Consider the following 8,593-nt stretch of genomic DNA (forward strand, 5'->3'; position numbering starts at 1 on the left):
AGGACAATTTCAATATTCCTAATACAATGCTGTTCAGATATTTTCAATTGCGACATGCCCTGACCCAACAATTCCAGCCAATCAAGCTTCGCATTGAAATCCCTCCACTTGAAAAAGTCCTACGCAAAGAATGTCTTCATAAACCCCTATCTACCATTTATAATTGCATTAGACCCATCAAACACATATCCATGCCAGAGCTTTATAACAAATGGAATACAAATATACCTGACTTAACTCAGGAGCAATGGAAAATTATTCTTGCTGAATCTCTCTCGCCATTAATCCGAGCCTGCAATAGGCTAATTCAATTCAAGTATCTTCGTCGGGCATAGTATACACCGTATATTCTTCACAACATTAACAAGCTAAAATTGCTATAGAAAAGGATATTGCAGCAAGCAGTAAAAAAAATCCAAAATTATTTTTTAAATATGTTAATGGTAAAAAAATGAAGCAGGAAGGGGTGGGACACTTACTATCAGAGGGGGGTCAGCTGGTTGATGAAAACAAAATAAAAGCGCAGATTCTGAACTCATATTTTTCATCTGTCTACACAAATGAGGAACCAGTAAGTGAAGGTTTCCTTCTTAACAGTCCCAGTTCTAGTAATACAACTAATGATGCATGGTTCACACATGAAGAAATTCAAAAGAGACTAGAACATGTTAAGATTAACAAAGGTCCAGGGCCAGATGGTATTCATCCCCGGGTAATTAGCGAGCTTAGCTCTGTGATTGCCAAACCTCTTTACTTAATTTTTCAGGATTCATTCAGATCTGGCATAGTGCTGAGAGACTGGCGAATTGCTAATGTGGTGCCTCTATTCAAAAAAGGATCCCGTTCTCAGCCTCAAAACTATAGGCCGGTTAGTCTGACGTCAGTGGTAGGAAGGGTTAATAAAGGATAAGATACTGGACTTCATAGCAAATCATAATACTATGAGTTTGTGCCAGCATGGTTTTATGCGTAATAGATCTTGCCAGACTAACTTAATTTCTTTTTATGAGAATGTAAGTAGAGACCTCGATTCTGGGATGGCAGTGGATGTGATTTACTTAGACTTTGCTAAAGCATTTGATACAGTGCCACACAAAAGGTTACTGGTTAAATTAAGGAATGTTGGCCTGGAACATAGTATTTGTACCTGGATAGAGAACTGGCTAAAAGATAGACTACAAAGAGTGGTGGTAAATGGAACATTTTCTAATTGGACCAGTGTTGTTAGTGGAGTACCGCAGGGCTCTGTACTAGGTCCCTTGCTTTTCAACTTGTTTATTAATGACCTGGAGGTGGCCATTGAAAGTACTGTTTCTATTTTTGCAGATGATACTAAATTGTGCAGAACTATAGGTTCCATGCAGGATGCTGCCACTTTGCAGAGTGATTTGTCTAAACTGGAAAACTGGGCAGCAAACTGGAAAATGAGGTTCAATTTTGATAAATGCAAGGTTATGCACTTTGGAAAAAATAATATAAATGCAAGTTATACACTAAATGGCAGTGTGTTGGGAGTTTCCTTAAATGAGAAGGATCTAGGGGTCTTTGTAGATAACAGGTTTTCTAATTCTGGGCAGTGTCATTCTGTGGCTACTAAAGCAAATAAAGTTCTGTCTTGTATAAAAAAGGGCATTAACTCAAGGGATGAAAACATAATTATGCCTCTTTATAGGTCCCTGGTAAGGCCTCATCTGGAGTATGCAGTTCAGTTTTGAACTTGAGTCCTTAAGAGGGATATAAATGAGCTGGAGAGAGTGCAGAGACTAAGTGCAACTAAATTGGTTAGAGGGACGGAAGACTTAAATTATGAAGGTAGACTGTCAAGGCTGGGGTTGTTTTCTCTGGAAAAAAGGCGCTTGTGAGGGGACATGATTACACTTTACAAGTACATTAGAGGACATTATAGACAAATGGCAGGGGACCTTTTTACCCATAAAGAGGATCACCGTACCAGAGGCCTCCCCTTTAGACTAGAAGAAAAGAACTTTCATTTGAAGCAACGTAGGGGGTTCTTCACAGTCAGGACAGTGAGGTTGTGGAATGCACTGCCGGGTGATGTTGTGATGCTGATTCAGTTAATGCCTTTAAGAGGGGCTTGGATGATTTTTTGGACAGACATACTATCAAAGGCTATTGTGATACTAAGCTCTATAGTTAGTATAGGTATGGGTAGATAGAATTTAATTAAAAGTAGGGAGGGGTGTATGTATGGATGCTGGGTTTTCATTTGGAGGGGTTGAACTTGATGGACTTTTCAACCCAATGTAACTATGTAACTATGTAACTAACTATGTAACTTTGCATTTCCTGATATTTGCAAACGCTGTAAAGGACATGAAGCTGACTTCTTTCATTTGACCTGGCGTTGCCCGCTAATTGAGAGGTTTTGGACAGAGATTGCCTCCTACATCTCCCATTTTAGGGCTTTACCAATAGAAACACATCCATCCGTATTGTTACCAAATTTCCTCTCGGATACAACCACTTCTCGTACAGAAAAAACACTCCTTACCTTTTTACTTTTTTATGCCAAGAAGGCTATTGCTATCAAGTGGAAAGATTAGCATCCACCCACCATTGCCTTTTGGATAACCCTTGTGGAACAAGCACTACCTATTCTGGAACAAATCTACTATACTAGAGGATGCCCAGCTAAATTTGCCGCTATCTGGACACTGTGGATACTACAAAACGAGTCATACTCAAATAGGAAACAGGACTCATCTCAACCCTTGCTTGATTGGCTACCTGGGTCGGATTAAAAATGGGCATTTGAAACACGCGTCAGAGCATGAGACTGTGGCTCTAAGGACATATAGACAGGGAGAATCATCCAACATGTCTGGATATTGATATAGATATATTTTCACTAGGGATGTAGCGAACCGCCGAGTATGTGTTCGCGAACGCCGTTCGCGAACACCGGCAAAAAATGCGAACAGTTCGCGAACTGTTCGCGAACTTCGATCATCCGAAAATCGTTCGATTCGAACGATCGAACGATTTTCGTTCGAATCGAACGAAAATCGTTCGATTTTAGCGATCGAATGGTCGAATGGTCGAACGATTTTGACGCAAACGCCTATTGGCGAACGTCGCGCGATGTTCGCGAACTTGCGGCGGACGCGAACAGCCGATGTTCGCGCGAACAAGTTCGCCGCAGAACAGTTCGCTACATCCCTAATTTTCACTAAGAATCTACTTTATTGCGATGTAATGAATGTATGCCTTCCGTGCCAGTTCTCCCTCTTATAAGTACAGTATTCACTTCCTTCTTTTCTCCTTTTTATCATCTACCACCCAGTCTATTGAATGTTTTCCCAGGGTTGAAAAGAAAAAATCACTTGAGCAATGAGTTTTGTACAATTGCCTTTATTACTGTACAATAATTGTATAACACTGTTTATGGAACCATGCACTAGTAACAAATAAAACTTCAATCAAATCTACTCGGATTTTTTCCACTTATTTATTATTACATTTTCCTGAAAGTTTGCTTTGCCATAAAAAATCTGATTTTCACTATGTTTTTTGGATATTTTATCTGATTTTCACAAAGTTTTCAGATTTTTCACCAGATTTTCACTAGCTTTTGGATTTTTCACCTGAAAACTCTGAAAACTTCGGGGTATTGCACGAAACCCAGAGCACATCAAAAAATCATTGTGACTTTTCCCATTGACTTATGTGCAACCTCAACAGGTCTGAGATGCTGGACTTTCAGATTCAGACTTTTCAATCCTCGGGGATTAATAAATTCTGAAAAATTCGTGATTTTGTAAAAGTCCGATTTTCGAAAGAAAAAAAATCACAGATTTTTCATGATTTTTGCATTCCGAGTTTAGTAAATAACCCCAATGTGTTGAGAAATTTGGTCTGTCAAATATTGTCTAATCTAAAATAGTTATGTAGTGACCAGTAAGGTTAATTCCCCTAAAGTCTGAACCACATGGTGGAAATCCCCTAATATGAGCTACAGGGTCTACCTAGAGCTTTGGGAAGGTCTGGAGCCTTGTCCGGCAGATACCGTAGGGTGTCACAAGGTGTCGCTGCTGCACCACTTTTGTATATATAGGAGATGCCATGTTCTCACAGCCATAATTATTGCTGCCAGTGTTCCACTTTCACTTTGGATGCATAATGGAGTGATCGTAGGCTGGGGTGCTGCAGGGGCAGATCACAAGCTATGGAGACACACCACATGGCTGCTATGCCCTGTGTGGGCTCAGGGATAACTAGACCCTGATATTCATGGAAATTGGACTGTGTGTGCTCGTGCTATGGACAGTGCTGGGAGCGCTAGTTCAGCTGCGGATCAAGCAAGAGTGTGCTCGGCTTGGCGCCTTTAAAAATGCCATCACGTGGATGTCTGTTTCAGCTCTGTGTGAGCCCCCGGGTGAGTCTGCCTGTGATACAGGCTTTTTGTGCGCCTGCCATGTAGGAGCAAGTACCTTGTCCATCGGGAAAGGTATTTGGGCTGTTAGCGCTGCCTGGGACCAAGTGTGCTCTTTTGGGAAAAGGGACTGAGACTATTTGTCTGCAAAGGAGTAGTGCAGGACTGAGTATAGAATAATAGATAGAATACTAATAATAGTTAATAGTTCTATACTATTTTCGGCACATTTTAATCTCTCCTAGCAAGAAGTGACACCATACAGTTATATTTCTACAAACTTTGATGTGCACGTATTAAACTAAAATGTTTGTAAGTGCCCATCCAAATATGAATGTTTTTGCTTATGGGGCCACCCACAGGTGTATTCCCGGATTCCATTAGGTGGAGGCACTGCCATGAGAGGTAATTACCAGTAGCCTTTCACCTTGCAAAGGAGATTCAGGACCTGAGTTGGTAAGATGATACAACCTTGGCACTAGGGGGGTCGCCGAAAGGGTGTTCCAGTTAATTACTCAATTATGCAATGGCGAAACAGTAAGGCTGATACCATGTGACTGTGTGAGGAATGCTGGGAAAGAAAAAGGCAAGACAGGAAGGCAAGGAGAGAGCAGACACAGATCTGGCAGCAGCAGGAGAGAGAGATCCCCTGGGAGGTAAAGTTGGTAAAGTGCAGGGAAAGCTGCTCCAATTGCCAATTACTCTTAGTGTGTCAGTGGGGCTCAGTGCATATTTATTCGCAAATGTTGTATTGCCCATGCTTTTTCCTGTACGCCAAAATATTGCACTGCTGTACCCTCTCTTTATGTTTGCATTGTGAATGAATTTTCAGAATGGTTCGAAAATGAGACAGGTGTTTGAATCTCCGCCCAATGTGTGAGGTTGTCTGGTGCGAAAATAGCATTGATGATAACTTAAATTTGAAATATATGAAACTGGTTTGCGAATATTTTATCTGCCACCAAAGTTGTGACGTAACTGAGACGCAGAGTATTTGCAATTTGCATTTTTCGCCATGTTTAAAAAGCTCTTATAGACATTCGCAGAATGAAAAAAAAATTGCAATTCTGTTTGCACATTAAGTACACCACTCTTATCCAGCTTTATAAATATAACCATGTGCAGGGCAAATATTTTTACTGGGTGAATCATTCTGCCCTGCGTGACGTTTATAAATGAGCTGAGTGTCAGTCAAGGAAGGACTTTACTCTTCAATTAGACCCCTCTGGTTCCTGTTCTAATAGGCCTCACTGTAGCTATTATAGATCTAGGGCCCAGATAGGGACTCAATTGTCTCATAAGAAGCAGAAGATTCATTAGTCAGCCCCCTTCTCTGATCAGGGTTGGTTAGACCCCAGGTTTCAGCGCCTGTTAGGGTCAGTCACCCCGGCTTAGTTACTGTCCCAGTTCTATCCAAAGGAGTGCCAGTACTTACTAATGGACACTGCACTCTCTGGGAATACTGAATGGATACACATGAATGGATTACAAGTGTACTGGAATTCATGGAGGCAACACCAGGATTACAGATAAGTGGCACCAATGTAAAGTGTACACAACAAGCAGCCTGAAGTTATATGGGGTGCACCACAGGGGTTAATACATTTTTAATAACTGTATTACTTTGTCCTTTACTGATATTCTTTGTACGTGTTTGCTCATGATTCTAATTTACATGTTCTAGTAAAACAGAGTGTGTGCGGCTCCATATATTCACAGACGAAGAAGAAGAAACCCTGTTTTGCTATTATACGACTTGGGTCGCATTCAGTATATTAAGTGGGAAAAGCAATAGCTTATCTGAAAGCAGTTCCATTGTGTAGTGAATATGAATATGGTTTTAATATGATTATATGGTTTCTATTTTTTAATTCCATTTTGTAAAATCATTTACATTATAATGAACAGAAATGCAAACATAAGATTAGTAATATAGCATGAGTGGAGCATGAAATTATTAGCAGCAATTCTTTCAAATGACTTTGCAAAATTAAAGTGACAAAAGACAATTTCAAACAGCTATTTTCTGTTTTATACAAATGAAGTAATAATCAGTCTAAATTTCTAAATTACATTAAAATTATTTATCTTAATATATTTATATAATGTACCTTATAATACAGTATATTATTGTTATTATTCAAAAAGTTATAAACGAACGACCTGTCCTCAAGTCTAATGTCTATGTAAATTGACCATTTTTCATAAAAAGATTTTCTTATGTTTTTCATATTACACATCTAGTAAACATAGTTTAGTTGTGTTTTACAACTAATTGGGGAATGAGTTTTTATACATGTCAGGATACAGGCCTGTAATAGTTAATAAAACAGGCCAAGGTATCATGAGAAATATTTCTGCCAACATCTAAATCAGACACATAACAGGCCTCTCTTCACTATGGTCAGAGGGGTCAAAGCTGTAATGCCCTCCTCCATGCCCTGGCTGATAAGAGCCATTCCATGGGGAGGGGGAAGCCCAAGGAGTGAGAACTTAAAGTTCCCAGGAAGACCCTCAAAGGTGAAGTGAAGGTCACATCTAAGGTATACTCAAATATATTTATCCTTACAGAACCCATACCTGTTGTACCAACAGTATAAAAAACTGGTGATGGGTTCAAGGCAATTTCATCTTTCCAACGAGTCCAAACATGACTAGGTTTGTTACTCTGTGTATTAGATGTGAATATCTGGGCAGGTGCAGGTCACACAGTATTGATGTTTAGTATCTTTGGAATCCATGAGAGAGTTAATAACCAATGAATATAATATCATCTCTCTCCTATGTTCCAATGTAGAGTTATGGTCATTATATTCTTGGTCCAGTTCCTACTCACAGGAGGTCATAAAAACTCAATCTGTGTCCTGCTAGGCCACGCACCTTACATTCCTGAGGGAGGGGGGAGTGTGCAGTTACCTGATGCCCTGAAATCACTAATAAATAGTCAGCTCTTCTGACTAAACTTTGGATTTACTTTGGAGGACCAATTGCGATTGGAAGTTATCCCGTTTGTTTCCCCTTGCCTCCAGGACCAGGAATTCTATATCTTTGAAGTTAAGTATAGGTTTTCCATGTTTTCCCTTTTATTTTACAACTGTTTGTAATCGTATTATTGAATGTATGTCTCTTTTTGTAACATCTTTTTGTATATTGCACTGTTATACCTTTTATTATATTAAAGAGAATTTAATAAGATTGTCTTTGATGCTCTAAACGAACCTAGCCTGAAAGAGTGTAACTGTGAGCCTTAACCCTCTGCATGCTGAAGTACTTGTTGAGTCAGTAGGAACTAACTGACTATAGTGAGAGAGTGTTTAATGCATTGGTTTATTGTGAATTATTACCTGTTAGAGAGAACAGGGGAATAGTCACATTAGGTTTCTATCGCCTGTGAATGATAGATGGTGGCAGCAAATGAGTTTTGTGGGTGTTGGTTAGTGATGGACGAATTTATTCGCCAGGCGCGAATTCGCGGCGAATTTGCCGCCAGCGAATAAATTCGCAAAACGCCCGCGAAAATTCGCGTCAAAAATTCGCCGGCGTCAAAAAAATATTTTTTTCGAAAAAATGGACGCCGGCGTCAAAAACGGGCGCCGGCATCAAAAACAAGACGCCGGCGCTGTTTCGCGAATTTTTCGCCGTTTCGCGAATTTCGTGCGCGAAACGGCGAATTTTTCGGCGAAGCGAAACGGCGCAAATTCGCCCAACACTAGTGTTGGTTGGTGTTTGGGGTGCTTTTGTGTAAGTCTAACCTGTGTGCAAGAGACTGAGTGAGTGACCCCTGATAGCCACACCTAAAGTCACGTGCGGTTGGAAGTACAGTGTCCGTGACAATACAATATAGAGATTTTCATTTTGTTGCTGCTGCCATGGCTAGCTGCATAAACTCAATATAATAGGATATACTAAAGAAATTCATTTTGTGTAATTTTTAAGGCTGATCCAAAACGATTGTATTTTCAGGTAGTTCCAGTGCTGAAAAATATCAAATATCTTTTGTTTAGCATTTCATGCAGTTAGAAAAATATTTACAACCAAATATTTTACAGAAGAAAATCCCATTGTTGTCCACTCTAGGTTTTTAAAAAAATATATTTCAATTATGGCTTTGTACAGCTGTAATACGAGAATCTGAATCAACTTTCTATTTACAAAAAGGAGACCACTGTTTTGGAAAAAGGATTTGTCTGATATTCATTT

This window comes from Xenopus laevis, chromosome 5L (genome assembly GCF_017654675.1).
Source record: "Xenopus laevis strain J_2021 chromosome 5L, Xenopus_laevis_v10.1, whole genome shotgun sequence".
NCBI classification, from domain to species: Eukaryota; Metazoa; Chordata; class Amphibia; order Anura; family Pipidae; genus Xenopus; species Xenopus laevis.